Raw genomic sequence first — 22,202 nt, forward strand, 5'->3', positions numbered from 1 at the left:
AGTCAGAGGTTAGGGTTAGGGTTAGTGTTAGGATTAGGGTTAGGCTTAGGTTTATGTTTTGAGTTAGGGTTAGCTTTAGGTTACTGTTTAGTGATTGAAGTAAGGGTTTAGGGTTATGGAATACGGTTAGTGTAAGGGTTAGGATTATGGTTAGGGTTAATGTTAGGGTTACGGTTAGGGTTAGAGGATTAGGGTTAGGGTTAGTGTTCCAGTTTAGGTTAGGCTTAGAGGTTAGGGTTAGGGTTAGGTTTAGGATTAGGGTTCGGGTTAGGGATTAGGGTTAGTGTTTGGGTTAGTGTTTGGGTTAGTGTTAGTTTTGGTGTTAGGGTTATGGTTAGGGATTAGGGTTAGGGTTAGGATTACAGTGATGGTTAGTGTTAGGGTTAGGGTTAGTGTTAGGTTAAGTGTTTTGGTTAGGGTTAGGTTTGGTTTAGGGTTACGTTTAAGGTTAGGTTTAAGGTAAGGGTTATGGTTAGTGTTAGGTTTAGGGTTAGGGTTAGGTTTCGGGATAAGTGTTGAAGTTAGCGTTAGGCTTAGGGTTAGGGTTAGGGTTAAGATTAGGAATAGGGTTAGGTGTTAGAGTGATGTTCAATTTAGGGTTCTGTTCAGGGTTATGATTAGGGTTAAGGTTATGGTTATGGTTAGGGTTAGGGTTAGTGTTAGAGTTCAGGGAAAGCGTTACATTTAGGGTTAAGTTTAGAAGTCAGAGTTGGTGTTAGTGTTAATGCTAGGGATTAGGTTTAGGGTTAGGATTATGTTTAGGGTTAAGTTTAGGTTTAGAGTTAGGGTTTATGGTTAGTTTTAGGTTCAGTTTTATGGTTAGGTTGAGAGGTTAGGGTTAGGGTTATTGTTAGGATTAGGGTTATGGTTTGAGGTTAGAGGTTAGGGTTAGCATTTGGATTAGGGTTAAGTTAAGGGTTAGGGTTTGGATTAAGGTTAATGTTAGGGTTAGAGTTAGGGTTAGAGTTAGGCTTAGGGTTAGGGTTAGGGATCGGGTTAGGCTTAGCGTTAGGCTTAGGGTCAGGATTAGGGTTAGTGTTAGGGTTTTGGTTACAGTTAGGCATCATGGTTACGGTTAGTACTAGGTTTAGTGTTAGAGCTAGGTTTAGGTTTAGATTTAGTGGTTAGCATTACGGTTAGGGTTAGGGTGAGTGTTAGGGTTAGGGTTAGGGTGAGAGGTTAGGGTTAGGGTTAGTGTTAGGGTTAGGGTTAGAGGTAAGGGTGGGGATTAGGTTAGGCCTCGGTTTAGGGTTACATTTAGGGTTAGGGTTATGGTTATGGTTACGGTTATGGGTAGAGCTAGACAGGGTTATAGTTAGGGTATAGGTTAATGTTAGGGTTATCATAGGGTTAGGGTTAGGGAGAGTTTAAGGTCAGGGTTAGTGTTAGAGTTAGTGTTAAGTTTAGGGTTATTGTTAGCGAAAGAGTTTATTTTTAGGGTTAGGGTTAGCGTTAGAGTTTGGAGTGAGGGTTAGGATTAGGGATAGGGTTTGAGTTAGGGTTCGGATTACTGTTAGGTTTAGGGTTAGGCTTAGCGTTAGTTTAGGGTCAGTGTTAGGTGTTATTGTTAGGGTTAGCGTTATGGTTAGAGATTAGTGTTAGGGTTAAGCTTAGGGTTAGGGTAAGTGTTAGAGTTAGGGGTTAGAGGTTAGGGTTAGGGTTAGGTTTAGGTTTAGGGTTATGGATAGTGTTATGGTTTAGTGTTAGGTTTAGGGTTCGGTTTAGGGTTACGTTTGAGGTTAGGTTTACGGTAAGTGTTATGGTTAGTGTTAGGTTTAGGGTTAGGGTTAGGGTTAGTGTTAGGGTTACGGTTATGTATTAGGGTTTGGGTTAGGTTTAGGAGTAGGGATTTGGTTTCAGTTTATTTAGGGTTAGGGTTAGGGTTAGTGTTTATGTTTGTGTTAAGGTTATGTTTATTGTTAGGGGTATGTGTTATGGTTATGGTTAGGGTTAGGGATAGGGTTAGGGTTAGGTTTAGGTTTTGGGTTACTGTTAGGTTTAGGGTTAGGTTTTTGGGTAGGGTTAGGGTTAAGGATTAGAGTTAGGATTAGGTTTAGGGTTAGGCTAAGGTTTAGGTTTAGGGATAGGTTTAGGTTTAAGGTTAGGGTTTGGGTAACCATTAGGCGTCAGAATTAGGTCTAGGATCAGGGTGAGTGTTAGGGTTAGGATTAGGGTTAGGGTTAGTGGTTAGCATTAGGGTTAGGATTAGGATTATGGTTATGGTTAGGGTTAGGGTTAGGGTTAGCGTTAGGGTTAGGGTTAGGGTTAGAGGTTAGGGTTAGGGTTAGTGTTAAGTTTAAGATTAGGTTTAGGGTGAGTGGTTAGGGTGATGGTTACCTTAGGGCTTGGTTTAGTGTTACGGTTAAGGTTAGTGATACGGTCAGGGTTAGGGTTAGGTTTAGATTTAGGTTTAGAACTAGACAGGGTTAGAGTTAGCTTTAGAGATAAGGGAAGGTTATCGTAGTGTTAGGGTTAGGGTTAGGGTTAGGGATACGGTTAGGGTTAGAGTTTGGGGTTAGTGTTAGTGTTAGTGTTAGGATTATTGTTAGGGTTATGGTTAGAGGGTTAGGGCTATGATTAGGTTTATAGGTTGGGGTTATGGTTAGGGTTAAACTTAGTGTTAGGGTTAGGGTTAGGCTTAGGGTTAGGGCTGTGGTTGGTGTTAGGGTTAAGGATTATGGGTTAGGATTATGGTTAGGCTAGATTTAGACAGGTTTAGGTCTGGGTTAGGGGTATGGTTAGGGTTAGTGTTAGCATTATGGTAGGGTTAGGCTTACGGTTAGGAATTAGGGTTAGGGTTAGGGTTAGAGTTAGGGTTATGGTTAATGTTAGTGTTAGACTTAGGGTTAGAGTTTAGTGTTAGTGTTACGGTTAGGGTTACGGTTAGGGTTAGAGTTTAGGGTTAGGGTTAGTGTTAGGATTATTGTTAGGGTTATGGTTAGAGGGTTAGGGCTATGATTAGTTTTATAGGTTGTGGTTATGGTTAGGGTTAAACTTAGTGTTAGGTTTAGGGTTAGCTTTAGTGTTAGGTCTGTGGATGGTGTTAGGGTTAGGGATTATGGGTTAGGATTAGGGTTAGGGCTAGAGTTAGACAGGTTTAGGGCTGGGTTAGGGGTATGGTTAGAGTGAGTGTTAGCATTATGGTAGGGTTAGGGTTACGGTTAGGGATTAGGGTTAAGTTTAGTGTTAGTGTTAGTGTTAGTGTTAGTGTTAGTGTTAGGGTTAGGGTTAGGTTTAGGGATTAAGGTTTGTTTTAGGGTTAGTGTTAGGGTTAGGGCTAGTGTTAGGTTGAGGGATAGTGTTAGGATTATCGTGAGGAGTAGAGATTAAGGGTTGGTTTAGGCTTAGGGTTAGGGTTAAGTTTAGGGGTAGGGGTTAGGGTTAGTGTTAGGGTTAGGTTTAGGGATTATGGCTAGTGTTTGGGTTAGGGTTAAGTTTAGAGTCAGAGGTTAGGGTTAGGGTTAGGATTAGGGTTAGGGTTAGGGTATGGTTTGGGTTAGGGTTAGCTTTAGGTTAGTGTTTAGTGATTGAAGTAACGGTTTAGGGTTATGGATTACGGTTAGTGTTAGGGTTAGGGTTACGGTGAGGGTTAGGGTTAGGGTTAGGGTTAGGGTTAGTGTTAAGTTTATTGTTAGGGCTACATTTTTGGGTTAGGGGTTATGGGTTAGGATTAGTATTAGGGTTAGTGCTAGGTAGGGTTAGGGTTAGTGTTAGGCTTGGGTTATTTTAGCGTTAATGTTTGGGTTAGGGTTACGGTTAGGGTTTGAGTTTAGTGTCAGGGTTAGGGTTAGGGTTAGGGTTAGGGTTAGTGTTAGGGTTTTGATTATTGTTCAGGTTAGAGATTAGTGTTAGTGTTTGTTTTAGGGTTAAGCTTAGGGTCAGGGTTAGCGATAGGGTTAGTGTTAGGCTTAGGGTTATTGTTAGGGTTAGAGGTTAGAGTTAGGGTTTGGGTTATGGTTTGAGGTTAGAGGTTAGGGTTAGCATTTGGATTAGGGTTAAGGTAAGGGTTAGGGTTTGGATTAGGGTTAGGGTTAGTGTTAGGGTTAGAGTTAGGGTTAGGGTTAGGCTTAGGGTTTGGGTTAGGGATCGGGTTAGGCTTAGCGTTAAGCTTAGGTTCAGGATTAGGGTTAGTGTTAGGGTTTTGGTTACAGTGAGGCATCATGGTTAGGGTTAGTATTAGGTTTAGTGTTAGAGTTAGGTTAGGTTAGGGTTAGTAGTTAGCTTTAGGGTTAGGGTTAGGGTGCGGGTTAGTGTTAGGGTGAGAGTTTAGGGTTAGGGTTAGTGTTAGGGTTAGGGTTATGGTTTGAGGTTAGAGGTTAGGGTTAGCATTTGGATTCGGGTTAAGGTAAGGGTTAGGGTTTGGATTAGGGTTAGGGTTAGGGTTAGGGTTAGAGTTAGGGTTAGGGTTAGGGTGAGGGTTAGGGTTACAGTTTGGGTTAGTGTAAGGGTTAGTGTTAGAGGTAAGTGTGAGGATTACATTAGGCCTCGGTTTAGGGTTACAGTTAGGGTTAGGGTTATGGTTATGGTTAGGGTTAACGGTAGAGCTAGACAGGTTTAGAGTTAGGATTTGGGTTAAGGTTAGGTTTATCATAGGGTTACGGTTAGGGATAGTTTAAGGTCAGGGTTAGGGTTAGAGTTAGTGTTAAGTTTAGGGTTATTGTTAGCGTAAGAGTTTATTTTTAGGGTTAGGGTTAGCGTTAGAGTTTAGAGTGAGGGTTAGGATTAGGGATAGGGTTTGAGTTAGGGTTCGGATTACTCTTAGGTTTAGGGTTAGGCTGAGCGTTAGTTTAGGGTCAATGTTAGGTGTTAGTGTTAGAGTTAGCGTTATGGTTAGAGATTAGTGTTAGGGTTAAGCTTAGGGTTAGTGTAAGTGTTAGGGTTAGGGGTTAGAGGTTAGGGTTAGGTTTAGGTTTAGGGTTAGGGTTAGGGTTAGTGTTATGGTTTAGTTTTAGGGTTAGTGTTCGGTTTAGGTTTACCTTTAAGGTTAGGTTTACGGTTAGTGTTATGGTTAGTGTTAGGTTTAGGGTTAGGGTTAGCTTTAGGTTTACAGTTATGTATTAGGGTTGGGGTTTTGGTTTAGGGGTAGGGATTAGGTTTCGGTTTATTTAGGGTTAGGATTAGGGTTAGTGTTTATGTTTATGTTAAGGTTAGGTTTAGAGTTAGGGGTATGTGTTATGGTTATGGTTATGGTTATGGTTAGGGAAAGGGTTAGGGTTAGGGTTAGGTTATGGGTTACTGTTAGGATTAGGGTTAGGTTTTGGGGTAGGTTTAGGGTTAAGGATTAGGGTTAGGATTAGGTTTAGGGTTAGGCTTAGGTTTAGGGTTAGGGATTGGGTTAGGTTTAGGGTTAGGTTTTGGGTAACCATTAGGCATCAGGGTTAAGTGTAGGATCAGTGTTAGGGTTAGGGTTAGGATTAGGGTTAGGGTTAGTGGTTAGCATTAGGGTTAGGATTAGGATTATGGTTATGTTTAAGGTTAGGGTTAGCGTTAGGGTTAGGGTTAGGGTTAGAGGTTAGGGTTAGGGTTAGTGTTAAGGTTAAGATTAAGGTTAGCGTTAGTGGTTAGGGTGATGGTTACCTTAGGGCTCGGTTTAGTGTTACGGTTAAGGTTAGAGTTATGGTCAGGGTTAGGGTTAGGTTTAGATTTAGGTTTAGAACTAGACAGGGTTAGAGTTACCTTTAGAGATAAGGTAGGGTTATCATAGTGTTAGGGTTAGGGTTAGCGTTAGGGTTAGGGATAAAGTTACAGTTTAAGGTCAGGGTTAAGGCTAGAGTTAGTGTTTGCTTTAGGGTTATTGTTAGAGTAAATGTTTAGGGTTAGGGTTAGGATTAGGTTAGGGTTAGGGTTAGTGTTAAGGTTAGGGTCAGTGTTAGGTATTAGTGTTAGGGTTAGCATTACAGTTAGAGGTTAATGTTAGGGTTAGGCTTAGCATTAGCGTTAGGGTTAGGGTCAGAGGTTAGGGTTAGGGTAGTGTTAAGGTTAGGGTTAGGGTTAGGGTTATGGTTAGGGTAAGTTTTGGGGTTAGCCTTAGGGTTAGACGTTAGTGTTAGTGTTAGTGTCAGGGTTTGGGTTAGGCTTAGGGTTAGGGTTTATGGTTAGGGGTTAGAGTTTAAGGTTAGGGGTTAGGGTTAATGTTAGGTTTAGTTTTAATGTTAGGGTTAGTGTTAGGATTAGGTTTAGGACTAGGGTTAAGTTAGTTTTATAAGTTAGGGTAAGGATTAGGAATAAGTTTAGGGATATGGTTATAATTAGGTTTAGGGGTTAGTGTTCGTGTTTGGGTTAGTGTTAGGGTTAGTGTTACAGTTGCGGTTAGGGTTAGTGTTAGGGATTAAGGATAGGGTTAGGATTAGTGTTAGGGTTAGGTATAGGGTTAGGGTTAGAGATTGGGTTAGAGTTAGGTTTAGTGTTAGAGTTAGGGTTAGTTTTAGCTTTAGGTTTAGGTTAGGGTTAGCTTTAGGTTTAGGGTTAGAGTTAGTGTTAGGGGTTTGCATTAGGGTTAGGATTAGGATTATAGTTATGATTATGGTTAAGGTTAGCATTAAGGTTAGTGTTAGGGTCAGAGGTTAGGGTTAGGGTTAGTGTTACGGTTAGGGTTATGGTTAGAGTTAGAGGTTAGGTTGAGGGTCAAGTTAAGTTTCGGTTTAGGGTTAAGGTTAGTGTTAGGGTTACGGTTAGGGTTAGGGTTAGTGCTAGTGTTAGGGTTAGAGCTAAACAGGGTTATGGTTAGGGTTAAGTTTAAGGTTACGGTTATCATAGGGTTAGGTTTAGTGTTAGGATTAGAGTTCAGGGTCAGGTTTAGCGTTAGAGTTAGTGTTAGTGTTAGGGTTATTGTTAGGGTTAGAGGTTAGGGTTTGGGTTAGGGTTAGGGTTATGGTTTGAGGTTAGGGTTAGGCTTAGTATTAGTGTTAAGGTTAGGGTTTGGATTAGGGTTAGGTTTAGGGTTAGGTTTTAGGGTTAGTGTTAGTGTTAGTGTTTGGGTTAGTGTTAGTGTTAGGGTTAGGTTTTGGGTTAGGGTTAAGGTTGGTTAGGTTTAGTGTTAGGCTTAGGCATAGGGTTAGCATTAGAGGTTAGTGTTATGGTTAGGGTTAGTGTTAGGTTTAATATTAGTGTTAGAGGTAAGGTTAATGTAAGAGCTAGCGTTAGGGTTAGGATAAGTGGTTAGTTCAGGATTAGGGTTAGGGTTCGGGTTGGGGTTATGGTTATGGTTTGTTTTAGGGATAGCGTTAGGTTTAGGGTTAAGATTAGAGTTTAGTGTTAGGGTTAGGGTTTAAGGTGAGGTTTAATTTAGGGTTAATTTCAGGGTTATGATTAGGGTTAGGGTTATACTTAGGGTTAGGGTAATGTTAGGGTTAGGGTTAGGGTTAAGGTAAGGTTATTATTAGGGTAACGGGTTAGGGATAGTGGTTATGGGTTAGGATTAGGGTTAGGGTTCGCGCTAGGCAGTGTTAGGGTTAGGGTTATCGTAGGGTTAGGGTTAAAGTTAGGATTAGGGTTAGGGTTAGAGTTTAGGGTCAGGGTTAGTGTTAGGGTTAGTGTTAGGGTTAGGGTTATTCTTTGGGTTAGAGGCTAGTGTCAGTGTTAGGGTTAGGTTTAGGGCCTTAAGTGAAGGTTAGGTTTAGGGTTAGGATTAGCGTTAGGGTTAGGGTTAGGGTTCGGGTTAGGGTTATGTTTAGGGGTAGGGTTTATCGTTAGGTGTTAGGGTTAATGGTTAGGGCTTAGGGTTAATGTTAGGGTTAGTCTTAAGGTTACGGTTAGGTTTAGGGTTAGAGTTAAGTTTTCGTTTAGCGGTTAGGTTTAGGCTTAGAGATAGGGTTAGTGTTATGGTTATGGTTAAGTTTAGGGGTTAGTGTTAGTGTTTGGCTTAGTGTTAGGGTTAGTGTTAAGGTTGGGGTTAAGGTTAGGGTTAGGGAATAAGTTTAGGGTTATGATTAGGTGTAGGGTTAGAGATTGGGTTAGGGTCAGGTTTAGGGTTAGAGTTAGGGTTACGTTTAGCCATTAGGTTTAGGATTAGGGTTAGGTTTAGGTTTAGGTTTAGGGTTAGGGGTTAGCGCTAGGTTTAGTGTTAGGGTTAGTGTTAGTGTTAGTGTTAGGGTTATGGTTATGGTTATGGTTAGGATTAGCGTTAGGGTTAGTGTTAGAGTTAGAGGTTAGGGTTAGGATTAGTGTTACTGTTAGGGCTAGGGTTAGAGTTAGAGGTTAGGGTGAGGGTTAAGTTAGGGTTATGATCAGGGTTAGGGTTAGGGTTTGTGTTACCATTAGGTGTCACGTTTAAGGTTAGGATTAGGGTTAGGGTTAGGTTTAGGTTTAGTGTTAGTGGTTAGCGTTAGGGTCAGGGTTAGGATTAGAGGTTAGGGTTAGTGTTAGTGTTAGGGTTAGATTTACAGTTAGGGTTAGGGTTACCTTAGGGCTCGGTTTAGCGTTACAGTTAGGGTGAGGGTCACAGTTAGGGTTAGGTTTACGGTTAGGGCTAGAGCTAGACAGTGTTAGATTTAGGGTTATGGTTAATGTTCAGGTTTACATAGGGTTAGGGTTAGGGTTAGTGTTAGAGGTTAAGGTCAGGGTTAGGGTTAGAATTAATGTTGCATTTAGGGTTATTGTTAGCTTAAGAGTTTAGGGTTAGGGTTAGTGTTAATGTTAGAGGTTAGGGTTAGGATTAGGGTTAGGGTTTCGTTTAGGGTTTGGATTACGGTTAGGTTTAGGGTTACGGGTTAGAGTTTGAGGTTAGTGTTAGGGTTAGGGTTTAGGGATAGGTTTAGAATTATGGTTATGGTTAGGGTTACGGTCATGGTTAGGGTTAGTGTTATGGTTATGGTTAGGCATTAGTGTTAGGGTTAGTGTTGGGGTAGGTTTAGGGTTAGTGATTCGGGTTAGTGTTAGTGTTAGGCTTAGGGTTAGGGTTAAGGATTGGGTTAGGTTTAGGTTTAGGTTTAGATTTAGGGTTATGGTTAGATTTAGTGTTGGTGATATTGTAAGAATTAGAAATTAGGGTTAGGATTAGGCAGAGGGTTAGGGTTAGTTTTAGGGGAAGGTGTTAAGTTTAGTGTTAGTGTTAGGATTAGGGATTAGAGTTAGTGTTTGTGTTATGGTTATGATTAGAGTTAGGTTAGGGTTAGGGTCGGAGGTTGGGTTAGGTTTAGGATTAGTGTTAGCATTAGGGTTAGGGTTAGGGTTAGGGTTAGGGTTAGGGTTATGGTTAGTGTTAGTGTTAGGGTTAGTGTTAGGATTATTGTTAGGATTATGGTTAGACGGTTAGGGCTATGATTAGGTGTATAGGTTAGGGTTAATGTTAGGGTTAGTTTTAGGGTTAGGGTTAAGTTTATTGTTAGGGCTACATTTTAGGGTTAGGGGTTATGGGTTAGGATTAGTATTAGGGTTAGTGCTAGGTAGGGTTAGTGTTAGTGTTAGGCTTGGGTTATCGTAGTGTTAATGTTTGGGTTAGGGTTACGGTTAGGGTTTGAGTTTAGGTTCACGGTTAGGGTTAGGGTTAGGGTTAGGGTTAGTGTTAGGGTTATGATTATTATTCAGGTTAGAGATTAGTGTTAGTGTTTGCGTTAGGGTTATGGTTAGGGTCAGCCTTAGTGTTAGGCCTAGGGTTATTGTTAGGGTTAAAGGTTAGAGTGAGGGTTAGGGTTATGGTTTGAGGTTAGAGGTTAGGGTTAGCATTTGGATTAGGGTTAAGGTAAGGGTTAGGGTTTGGATTAGGGTTAGGGTTAGGGTTAGAGTTAGGGTTAGGGTTAGGCTTAGGGTTAGGGTTAGGGATCTGGTTACGCTTAGCGTTAGGCTTAGGGACAGGTTTAGGTTTACTGTTAGGTTTTGGGTTACATTTAGGCATCATGTTTAGGGTTAGTATTAGGTTTAGTGTTAGAGTTAGGTTTAGGGTTAGGGTTAGTGTTTAGCGTTAGGGTTAGGGTTAGGGTGAGGGTTAGGGTTAGAGTGAGATGTTAGGGTTAGTGTTAGTGTTAGGGTTAGGGTTAGAGGTTAAGCTGAGGATTACGTTAGGGCTCTGTTTAGGGTTACAGTTAGGGTTAGGGTTATTGTTATGGTTAGGGTTAGGGCTAGAGCTAGACAGGGTTATAGTTAGGGTTTGGGTTAAGGTTAGGGTTATCATAGGCTTAGGGTTTTAGATAGTGTAAGGTCAGGGTTAGGGTTAGAGTTAGTGTTAAGTTTAGGGTTATTGTTAGCATAAGAGTTTATTTTTAGGGTTAGGGTTAGCGTTAAAGTTTAGAGTGAGGGTTAGGCTTAGGGATAGGTTTTGAGTTAGGGTTCAGATTAGTGTTGGGTTTAGGGTTAGGGTTAGCGTTAGTTTAGGGTCAGTGTTAGGTGTTAGTGTTAGGGTTAGCGTTATGGTTAGAGATTAGTGTTAGTGTTAAACATAGGTTTAGGGTAAGTGTTAGGGTTAGGCGTTAGAGGTTAAGGTTATGGTTAGGTTTAGGTTTAGGTTTAGGGTTAGTGTTATGGTTTAGTGTTAGGGTTAGGATTCGGTTTAGGGTTACGTTTAAGGTTAGGTTTACGGTAAACGTTATGGTTAGTGTTATGTTTAGGTTTAGGGTTAGGCTTAGGGTTACGGTTATGTATTAGGGTTCGGGTTAGGTTTAGGGGTAGGGATTAGGTTTCAGTTTATTTAGGGTTAGGGTTAGGGTTAGTGTTTATGTTTGTGTTAAGTTTAGGTTTAGTGTTAGGGGTATGTGTTATGGTTATGGTTAGGGTTAGGGATAGGGTTAGGGTTATGGTTAGGTTTTGGGTTACTGTTATGTTTAGGGTTAGGTTTTGGGGTAGGGTTAGGGTTAAGGTTTAGGGTTAGGATTAGGGTTAGTGTTAGGCTTAGGTTTAGGGTTAGGAATTGGGTTAGGGTTTGGGTAACAATTAGGCGTCAGGGTTAGGTGTAGGATCAGGGTTAGGGTTAGGTTTAGGATTTGGGTTAGGGTTACTGGTTGGCATTAGGGTTAGGATTAGGATTATGGTTATGGTTAGTGTTAGGGTTAGCGTTAGGGTTAGGGTTAGGGTTAGGGTTAGGGTTAGAGGTTAGGGTTAGGGTTAGTGTTAAGGTTAAGATTAGGGTTAGGGTTAGTGGTTAGGGTGATGGTTACCTTAGGGCTCGGTTTAGTGTTACAGTTAAGGTTAGTGTTACGGTGAGTGTTAGGGTTAGGTTTAGATTTAGGTTTAGAAATAGACAGGGTTAGAGTGAGCTTTAGAGATAAGGTAGGGTTATTGTAGTGTTAGGGTTAGGGTTAGGGTTAGGTTTAGGGATACGGTTACAGTTTGAGGTCAGGGTTAAGGCTAGAGTTAGTGTTTGCTTTAGGGTTATTGTTAGTGTAAATGTTTAGGGTTAGGGTTAGGATTAGGGTTAGGGCTAGAGGTTTAGCTTAGGGTTAGTATTAGTGTTAGGGTTTATGTTAAGGACAGGGTTAGGGTTAGAGTTAATGTTACATTTAGGGTTATTGTTAGCTGAAGAGTTTAGGGTTAGGGTTAGTGTTAATGTTGGAGGTTAGGGTTAGCATTAGTGTTAGGGTTAGGGTTAGGGTTAGGGTTATGGTTAGTGTTAGTGTTTTGGTTAGGGTTAGAGTTTAGTGTTAGTGTTACGGTTAGGGTTATGGTTAGGGTTAGAGTTTAGGGTTAGGGTTAGTGTTAGGATTATTGTTAGGGTTATGGTTAGAGGGTTAGGGCTATGATTAGGTTTATAGGTTGGGGTTATGGTTAGGGTTAAACTTAGTGTTAGGGTTAGGGTTAGGTTTAAGGTTAGGGCTGTGGATGGTGTTAGTGTTAGGGATTATGGGTTAGGATTAGGGTTAGGGCTAGTGTTAGACAGGTTTAGGCCTGGGTTAGGGGTATGGTTAGGGTTAGTGTTAGCATCATGGTAGGGTTAGGGTTACGGTTAGGAATTAGTGTTAGGGTCAGGGTTAGGGTTAGGGTTAGGGTTAGGGTTATTTTTAGTGTTAGTGTTAGAGTTAGGGTTAAAGTTTAGTGTTAGTGTTACGGTTAGGGTTACGATTAGGCTTAGAGTTTAGGGTTAGGGTTAGTGTTAGGATTATTGTTAGGGTTATGGTTAGAGGGTTATGGCTATGATTAGGTTTATAGGTTGTGGTTATTGTTAGGGTTAAACTTATTGTTAGGGTTAGGGTTAGCTTTAGGTTTAGGGCTTTGGATGGTGTTAGGGTTTGGATTATTTGTTAGGATTAGGGTTAGGGCTAGAGTTAGACAGGTTTAGGGCTGGGTTAGTTGTATGGTTATGGTTAGTGTTAGCATTATGGTAGGGTTAGGAATTAGGGTTAGGGTCAGGGTTAGGGTTAGGGTTAGGGTTATGGTTAGTGTTAGTGTTAGGTTTAGGGTTAGAGTTTAGTGTTAGTGTTACGGTTAGGGTTATGGTTAGGGTTAGAGTTTAGGGTTAGGCTTAGTTTTTGGATTATTGTTAGGGTTATGGTTAGAGGGTTAGCGCTATGATTAGGTTTATAGGTTAGGGTTATGGTTAGGGTTAAACTTAGTGTTAGGGTTTGTGTTAGCTTTAGGGTTAGGTCTGTGGATGGTGTTAGGGTTAGGGATTATGGGTTAGGATTAGGGTTATGGCTAGAGTTAGACAGGTTTAGGGCTGGGTTAGGGGTATGGTTAGGGTTAGTGTTAGCATTATGGTAGGGTTAGGGTTACGGTTAGGGATTAGGGTTAAGGTTAGTGTTAGTGTTAGTGTTAGTGTTAGTGTTAGTGTTAGGGTTAGAGTTAGGTTTAGAGATTAAGGTTTGTTTTAGGGTTAGGGTTAGGGTTAGGGTTAGTGTTAGGTTTAGGGATAGTGTTAGGATTATCGTGAGGAGTAGAGATTAAGGGTTGGTTTAGGCTTAGGTTTAGGGTTAAGTTTAGGGGTAGGGGTTAGGGTTAGTGTTAGGGTTAGGTTTAGGGATTAGGGCTAGTGTTTGGGTTAGGGTTAAGTTTAGGGTCAGAGGTTAGGGTTAGGGTTAGGGTTATGATTAAGGTTAGGGTTAGGGTTATAGTTTGGGTTAGGGTTAGCTTTAGGTTAGTGTTTAGTGTTTGAAGTAATGGTTTAGGGTTATCGGTTACGGTTAGTGTTAGGGTTAGGATTATGTTTAGGGTTAGTGTTAGGGTTACAGTTAGGGTTAGAGGATTAGGGTTGGGGTTAGTGTTCCAGTTAAGTTTAGGCTGAGAGGTTAGGGTTAGTATTAGGAATAGAATTAGGGTTCGGGTTAGGGATTAGGGTTAGTGTTTGGTTTAGTGTCAGGGTTAGTGTTAGGTTTGGGGTTAGGGTTATGGTTAGGGATTAGGGTAGGGTTAGGATTACGGTGAGGGTTTGGGTTAGGGTTAGGGTTAGGTTAAGTGTTTTGTTTAGGGTTAGGTTTTGGTTTAGGGTTACATTTAAGTTTAGGTTTAAGATACGAGTTACGGTTAGTGTTAGGTTTAGGTTTAGGGTCAGGTTTCGGGATAAGTATTGAAGTTAGGGTTAGGCTTAGTGTTATGGTTATGCTTAGGGTTAGGGTTAGGATTAGGAATAGGGTTAGGTGTTAGAGTGATGTTTAATTTAGGGTTTGGTTCAGGGTTATGATTAGGGTTAGGGTTATGGTTAGGGTTAGGGTTAGTGTTAGAGTTTAGGGAAAGTGTTACATTTAGGGTTAGGGTTAGAAGTCAGAGTTGGTGTTAGTGTTAAGGTTAGGGATTAGGGTTAGGGTTAGGATTATGGTTAGAGTTATGTTTAGGTTTAGAGTTAGCGTTTATGGTTAGGTTTAATTTCAGTTTTAGGGTTAGGGTTAGGGTTAGGGTAAGGGTTAGGGTTAGCGTAACGATTATCAATTAGGGTTAGGTTTAGGGTTAGTGTTAGGGTTAGGTTTAAGGGTAGGGGTTAGGGTTAGGGTTAGGGATTTTGGTTAGTGTTTGCTTTAGTGTTAGGGTTAGTTTTAAGGTTGATGTTAGTGTTAGGGTTAGGGATATTGTTAATGTTAGGCTCAGGGTTAGGTTTACGAATCGGGTTAGGCTTGTGGTTAGGGTTAGGGTTAGGGTTACCGTTAGGGTTAGGGTTAGGATTAATTTTAGGTGTAGGGTGAGGGTAAGAGTTATGGTTAGTGTTAGTGGTTAGGTTAGGATTAGGGTTACGGTTAGGGTTAGGCTTATGGTTATGATTAGGTTTAGGGTTAGCGTTAGGGTTAGGGTTAGATGTTAGTGTTAGTGTTAGGGTTAGGGTTAGGATTAGGAATAGGGTTAGGTGTTAGAGTGATGTTTAATTTAGGGTTCGATTCAGGGTTATGATTAGGGTTAGGGTTACGGTTAGGGTTAGGGATAGGGTTAGGGTTAAGTTAAGGTTATTGTTAGGGCTACAGGTTAGGGTTAAGTGTTATGGGTTTTGATTAGGATTAGTGTTAGTGCTAGGCAGGTTTAGGTTTAGGGTTATCGTAGCGTTAGTGTTATGGTTAGGGTTAGGGTTAGGGTTAGAGTTTAGGATCAGAGTTAGGGTTAGGGTTAGTGTTACAGTTAGGATTATTGTTAAGGTTAGAGATTAGTGTTAGAGTTAGGTTTAGGGTTATGTTCAGGGTTAGGGTTAGGGTTAGTGTTAGGATTAGGGTTATTGTTAGGGTTAGAAGTCAGCGTTAGGGTTAGGGTTATGGTTAGAGGTTAGAGGTTAGGGTTAGGGTTTGGATTAGGGTTAAGGTTAGGGTTAGGGTTTGGATTAGGGTTAGGGTTAGGGTTAGAGTTAGCGTTAGGGGTAGGCTTAGGGTTAGGGTTAGGGTTAATATTAGGGTTAGGTTTAGGGTTAGGGTTAAGTTTATTGTTAGGGGTACATTTTAGAGTTATGGGTTATGGGTTAGGATTAGTATTAGGGTTAGTGCTAGGTAGGGTTAGGGTTAGTGTTAGTCTTCGGTTATCGTAGCGCTAAAGTTTGGGTTATGGTTAAGGTTAGGGTTTGAGTTTAGGGTCAGGGTTTGGGTTAGGGTTAGGGTTATAATTAGGGTTAGAGGTTAGAGTTAGGGTTAGGGTTATGGTTTGAGGTTAGAGGTTAGAGTTAGCATTTGATTTAGGGTTAAGGTAAGGGTTAGGGTTTGGATTAGGGTTAGGGTTAAGGTTAGAGTTAGGTTAGGGTTACGCATAGGGTTAGGGTTAGGGATCAGGTTAGGCTCAGCCTTAGACTTAGGGTCAGGATTAGGGTTAGTGTTAGGGCTTGGGTTACAGTTAGGCATCATGGTTAGGATTTGTACTATGTTTACTGTTAGAGTTCGGTTTAGGGTTAGGGTTAGTGGTTAGCGTTAGGATTAGTGTTAGGGTGAGGGTTAGGGTTAGGGTGAGAGGTTAGGGTTAGAGTTAGTTTTAGGTTTAGGGTTAGAGGTAAGGGTGAGGATTATGTTAGTGCTTGGTTTAGGGTTACAGTTAGGGTTAGGGTTATGGTTATGGTTAGGGTTAGGGCTAGAGCTAGACAGGGTTATAGTTAGGGTTTGGGTTAAGGTTAGGGTTATCATAGGGTTAGGGTTAGGGATAGTTTAAGGTCAGGGTTAGGGTTAGAGTTAGTGTTAAGTTTAGGGTTATTGTTAGCGTAAGAGTTTATTTGTAGGGTTAGGGTTAGCATTAGAGTTTAGAGTGAGGGTTAGGATTAGGGATAGGGTTTGAGTTAGGGTTCGTATTACTGTTAGGTTTAGGGTTAGGCTTAGTGTTTGTTTAGGGTCAGTGTTAGGTGTTAGTGTTAGGGTTAGCGTTATGGTTAGAGATTAGTGTTAGGGTTAAGCTTAGGGTTAGGGTAAGTGTTAGGGTTAGGGGTTAGAGGTTAGGGTTAGGTTTAGGTTTAGGGTTAGGTTTAGTGTTAGTGTTATGGTTTAGTGTTAGGGTTAGGGTTCGGTTTCGGGTTACGTTTAAGGTTAGGTTTACGGGTAGTGTTATGGTTAGTGTTAGGTTTAGGTTTAGGGTTAGTGTTAGGGTTACGGTTATGTATTAGGGTTGGGGTTAGGTTTAGGGGTAGGGATTACGTTTCGGTTTATTTAGGGTTAGGGTTAGGGTTAGTGTTTATGTTTGTATTAAGTTTAGGTTTAGTGTTAGGGGTATGTGTTGTGGTTATGGTTATGGTTAGGGTTAGGGATAGAGTTAGGGTTAGGGTTAGGCTTTGGATTACTGTTAGGTTTAGGGTTAGCTTTTGGGGTCGTGTTAGGGCTAAGGATTAGGGGTAGGATTAGGGTTAGCGTTAGGCTTAGGTTTAGGGTTAGGGATTGGGTTAGGTTTAGGGTTAGGGTTTGGGTCATCATTAGGCGTCAGGGTTAGGTCCAGGATCAGGGTTAGGGTTAGGGTTAGGATTAGGGTTAGGATTAGTGGTTAGCATTAGGGTTAGGATAAGGATTATGGTTATGGTTAGGGTTAGGTTTAGCGTTAGGTTTAGGGTTAGTGTTAGAGGTTAGTTTTAAGGTTAGTGTTAAGGTTAAGATTAGGGTTAGGATTAGTGGTTAGGGTGATGGTTACCATAGGGTTAGGGTTAGGGTTAGGGTTAGGGTTAGGGTTAGGGTTGGTTAGGTTTAGTGTTAGGCTTAGGCATAAGGTTAGCATTAGAGGTTAGTGTTACAGTTAGGGTTAGGGTTAGGGTTAATATTAGTGTTAGAGTTAAGATTAATATAAGAGCTAGAGTTAGGGTTAGGATAAGGTGTTAGTTCAGGATTAGGGTTAGGGTTTGGGTTGGGGTTATGGTTATGGTTTGTTTTAGCGATAGCGTTAGGTTTAGGGTTAAGATTAGAGTTTAGTGTTAGGGTTAGGTTTTAGGGTGAGGTTTAATGTAGGGTTCCTTTCAGGGTTTTGATTAGGGTTTTGGTTACAGTTAGGGTTAGGGTTAGTGCTAGGGTTAGGGTTAGGGTCAAGGAATGGTTATTGTTAGGGTCACGGGTTAGGTTTAGTGGATATGGGTTAGGATGAGGGTTAGGGTTAGCGCTAGACAGTGTTAGGGTTCGGGTTATCGTAGGGTTAGGGTTAAAGTTAGGGTTAGTGTTAGGGTTAGGGTTAGAGTTAGTGTTTGTGTTATGGTTATGATTAGGGTTAGGTTAGGGTTAGGGTCGGAGGTTTGGGTTAGGGTTAGGATTAGTGTTAGGGTTAGGTTTATGGTTAGTGTTAGTGTTAGGGTTCGGGTTAGAGTTTAGCGTTAGTGTTATGGTTAGGGTTACGGTTAGGGTTAGAGTTTAGGGTTAGGTTTAGTGTTAGGATTATTATTAGGGTTATGGTTAGAGGGATAGGGCTATGATTAGGTTTATATGTTTGGGTTATGGTTAGGGTTAAACTTAGTGTTAGGGTTAGGGTTAGCTTTAGGGTTAGGGCTGTGGTTGGTGTTAGGATTAGGGATTATGGGTTAGGATTAGGGTTAGGGCTAGAGTTAGACAGGTTTAGGCCTGGGTTAGGGGTATGGTTAGGGTTAGTGTTAGCATCATGGTAGGGTTAGTGTTACGGTTAGGAATTAAGGTTAGGGTCAGGGTTAGGGTTAGGGTTAGGGTTATGGTTAGTGTTAGTGTTAGGGTTAGGGGTAGAGTTTATTGTTAGTGTTATGGTTAGGGTTGCGATTAGGCTTAGAGTTTAGGGTTAGGGTTAGTGTTAGGATTATTGTTAGGGTTATGGTTAGAGGGTTAGGGCTATGATTAGGTTTATCGGTTGGGGTTATGGTTAGGGTTAAATTTAGTGTTAGGTTTTGGGTTAGCTTTAGGTTTAGGGCTGTGGATGGTGTTAGGGTTTGGATTATGGGTTAGGATTATGGTTAGGGCTACAGTTAGACAGGTTTAGGGCTGGGTTAGGGGTATGGTTAGGGTTAGTGTTAGCATTATGGTAGGGTTAGGGTTACGGTTAGGGATTAGGGTTAAGGTTAGTGTTAGTGTTAGTGTTAGCGTTAGGGTTAGGTTTAGGGATTAAGGTTTGTTTTAGGGTTAGGGTTAGGGTTAGTGCTAGTGTTAGGTTTAGTGATAGTGTTAGGATGATCGTGAGGAGTAGAGATTAAGGGTTGGTTTAGGCTTAGGCTTAGGGTTAAGTTTAGGGGTAAGGGTTAGGGTTAGTGTTAGGGTTAGGTTTAGGGATTAGGGCTAGTGTTTGTGTTAGGGTTAAGTTTAGAGTCAGAGGTTAGGGTTAGGGTTAGGGTTAGGATTAGGGTTAGGGTTAAGGTTATGGTTTGGGTTAGGGTTAGCTTTAGGTTAGTGTTTAGTGTTTGAAGTAATGGTTTAGGGTTATGGGTTACGGTTAGTGTTAGGGTTAGGATAATGTTAGGGTTAGTGTTAGGGTTACGGTTAGGGTTAGAGGATTAGGGTTGGGGTTAGTGTTCCAGTTAAGGTTAGGCTTAGAGTTTAAGGAGAGTGTTAGGGTTAGGATTAGGTTTCGGGTTACGGATTAGGGTTAGTGTTTCGCTTAGTGTTAGGGTTAGTGTTAGGTTTGGGGTTAGGGTTATGGTTAGGATTAGGGTTAGGTTTAGGATTATGGTGAGGGTTAGTGTTAGTGTTAGGGTTAGGGTTAGGGTTAGGTTTAGGTTAAGTGTTTTGGTTAGGGTTAGGTTTGGTTTAGGGTTACGTTTAAAGTTCGGTTTAAGGTAAGGGTTACGGTTAGTGTTAGGTTTCGGGTTAGGATTAGGTTTCGGGATAAGTGTTGAAGATTAGGCCTATGGTTAGGGTTAAGGTTAGAGTTAGGGTTAGAGTTAAATTTAGTATTCTATGTTCGATTTAGTTTTATGGTTAGGGTTATTGTTAGTGTTAGTGTTAGGTTTAGGGTTAGACTTTAGTGTTAGTGTTAGTGTTAGGGTTAGGGTTAGGGTTAGAATTTAGGGTTAGGGTTTGGGTTAGGGTTAGGTTTAGGGTAAGGCTTAAAGGTATGGGTTATGGTTATGGTTATGGTTAGGATTAGGGTTAAGAATTAAGGTTAGCATTAGGTTTACTGTTAGGGCTGTTTTTAGGGATAGGGTTAGGGTTAGGGTTAGGGGTTAGCGTTAGGCTTAGGGTTAGGGTTAGCATTAGTGTTAGGGTTAGCGTAATGGGTATTGTAGGGTTAAAGGTTAGCCTTAGGGTTAGTGTTACTGTTAGGGTTATCGTTAGAGTTAGAGATTAGGGTGCGTGTTAATTTAGTGTTTGGCATAGGGTAAGGTTAGGGTTAGGGTTAGAGCTAAAATGGGTTAATGTTAGGGTTACAGTTAAGGTTAGGGTTATCATAGGGTTATGGTTATGGTTATGGTTATGGTTATGGTTAGGGTTACGGTTAAAGTTTAGGGTCAGGGTTAGGGTTAGAGGTAATGTTAGTGTTAGGGTTATTGTTAGGGTTACAGGATAGAGTTAGGGTTAGTGTAACGGCCATGGTTATAGGTAAAGGTTAAGTTTAGGATTAGGGTTAAGTTTAGGGATAGGCTTCGGATTAGAATTAGGTTTAGGGTTAGGGTTAGGGTTAGGGTTAGGTTTAGGGTTAGTGTTAGAGGTAGGGTTCGGGTTAGGTTTAGTGTTTGGCTTAGTGTTAGGGCTAGGGTTAGTGTTAGGGTTAGGTATAGGGTTAATGTTAGAGTTTAGGATTATGGTTAGCGTTAAGTTTAGGGTTAGGGTTAGGTTTAGGTTTTGGGTTAGATGTTAGGTTTTAGGTGTATGTTTAGGGATATCGTTAGTGTTAGTGTTAGGGTTAGAGTTTAGTGTTAGTGTTAATGTTAGGGTTAGGGTTAGGGTTAGGGTTAGAGTTTAGGGAAAAGGTTAGGGTTAGTGTTAGGATTAGAGTTACAATTACGGTTAGAGGGTTAGGGTTAGGATTAAGCTTAGCGGTTAGAGTTATGGTTAGGTTTAAGCTTAGTGTTAGTGTTAGGGTGGGGGTTAGGTGTTAGGGTTAGGGGTTACTGGTTAGGATTAGGGTTAGGGCTACAGTTAGACAGGGTTAGGGCTGAGTTTGGGGTAGGGTTAGGATTGGAGTTAGCATTATGGTATGGTTAGGGTTAGGGTTAGGGATCAGGGCTAAGGTTAGTGTTAGTGTTAGGGTTAGGGTTAGGTTTAGGGATTAAGGTTTGTTTTAGAGTTAGGGTTAGTTTTAGGGTTAGGTTTAGTTTTAGGCTTCGTGTTAGGGTTATAGTTAGGTTTAGTGTTGGTGATATTGTAAGAATTAGAGATTAGGGTTAGGTTTAGGCTGAGGGTTAGGGTTAGTTTTAGGGGAAGGGGTTAAGTTTAGTGTTAGTGTTAGGGTTAGGGATTAGAGTTAGTGTTTGTGTTATGGTTATGATTAGGGTTAGGTTAGGGTTAGGGTCGGAGGTTTGTGTTAGGGTTAGCATTAGTGTTAGGGTTAGGGTTAGGGTTATGGTTCGTGTTAGTGTTAGGGTTAGGGTTAGAGTTTAGTGTTAGTGTTACGGTTAGGGTTATGGTTAGGGTTAGAGTTTAGGGTTAGGGTTAGTGTTAGGATTATTGTTAGGGTTATGGTTAGAGGGTTAGGGCTATGATTAGGTTTATAGGTTGGGGTTATGGTTAGGGTTAAACTTAGTGTTAGGGTTAGGGTTAGGTTTAGGGTTAGGGCTGTGGTTGGTGTTAGGGTTAGGGATTATGGGTTAGCATTAGGGTTAGGGCTAGAGTTGGGTTTAGGGCTAGGTTAGTGGTATGGTTAGGGTTATGGTTAAGTTAAGGTTATTGTTAGGGCTACAGGTTAGGGTTAGGGGTTATGTGTTTGGATTAGGATTAGTGTTAGTGCTAGGCAGGTTTAGGTTTAGGGTTATCGTAGCGTTAGTGTTTGGGTTAGGGCTACAGTTAGGGTTAGAGTTTAGAATCAGAGTTAGGGTTAGGGTTAGTGTTACAGTTAGGATTATTGTTAAGGTTAGAGATTAGTGTTAGAGTTAGGGTTAGGGTTATGTTCAGGGTTAGGGTTAGGGTTAGTGTTAGGATTAGGGTTATTGTTAGGGTTAGAGGTAGGGTTAGTGTTAGGGTTATGGTTAGAGTTTAGAGGTTAGGGTTAGGGTTTGGATTAGGGTTAAGGTTAGGGTTCGGGTTTGGATTAGGGTTAGGGTTAGAGTTAGCAATAGGGGTAGGCTTAGGGTTAGGGTTTGGGTTAATGTTAGGGTTAGTTTTAATGTCAGGGTTAGTCTTAGGTTTAGGTTTAGGGCTAGGATTAAGGTTAGTTTTAGAAGTTAGGGTTAGGGTTAGGAATAGGTTTAGGGGTATGGTTATAGTTAGGTTTAGGGTTTAGTGTTCGTGTTTGTGTAAGTGTTAGGGTTAGTGTTACAGTTGCGGTTAGGGTTAGGGTTAGGAATTAAGGATAGGGTTAGGATTAGTGTTAGGGTTAGGTACAGGGTTAGGGTTAGAGATCGGGTTAGGGTTAGGGTTAGTGTTAGAGTTAGGGTTAGTTTTAACTTTAGGTTTAGGTTTGGGTTAGGATTAGGTTTAGGGTTAGTGTTAGGGTTATGGGTTAGCATTAGGGTTAGGGTTAGGATTATGGTTATGATTATGGTTAGGTTTCGCGTTAAGGTTAGTGTTAGGGTTAGAGGTTAGGTTTAGGGTTAGTGTTACGGATAGGGTTAGGGTTAGAGTTAGAGGTTAGGGAGAGGGTCAAGTTAAGGTTCGGTTTAGGCTTAAGGTTAGTGTTAGGGTTACGGTTAGGGTTAGGATTAGTGTTAGTGTTAGGGTTAGAACTAAACAGGGTTATGGTTAGGGGTAGGGTTAAGGTTATGGTTATCGTAGGGTTAGGTTTAGGGTTAGGGTTAGAGTTCAGTGTCAGGGTTACGGTTAGAGTTAGTGTTAGTGTTAGGGTTATTGTTAGGGTTAGAGGTTAGGGTTTGGGTTAGGGTTAGGGTTATGGTTTGAGGTTAGGGTTAGGGTTAGGATTAGTGTTAAGGTTGGGGTTTGTATTAGGTTTAGGTTTAGGGTTAGGGTTAGTGTTAGTGTTTGCGTTAGTGTTAGTGTTACGGTTAGGTTTGGGGTTAGGGTTAGGGTTGAGTTAGGGTTAGTGTTAGGCTTAGGGATAGGGTTAGCGTTAGAGTTTAGTGTTACGGTTAGGATTAGGGTTAGGGTTAATATTAGTTTTAGAGGTAAGGTTAATGTAAGAGTTAGGGTTAGGTTTATGATAAGGGGTTAGTTCAGGATTAGGGTTATGGTTCGTGTTGGGGTTATGGTTATGGTTTGTTTTAGGGATAGCGTTAGGTTTAGGGTTAAGTTTAGAGTTTAGTGTTAGGGTTAGTGTTTAGGGTGAGGCTTAATTTATGGTTCATTTCAGGGTTATGATTAGGGTTAGGGTTACAGTTAGGGTTAGGGTTAGTGTTAGGGTTAAGGTAAGGT

This window comes from Cavia porcellus, unplaced genomic scaffold, assembly GCF_034190915.1.
Source record: "Cavia porcellus strain 051 isolate PalLab524CR breed Dunkin Hartley unplaced genomic scaffold, mCavPor4.1 scaffold_47, whole genome shotgun sequence".
Taxonomy (NCBI): domain Eukaryota; kingdom Metazoa; phylum Chordata; class Mammalia; order Rodentia; family Caviidae; genus Cavia; species Cavia porcellus.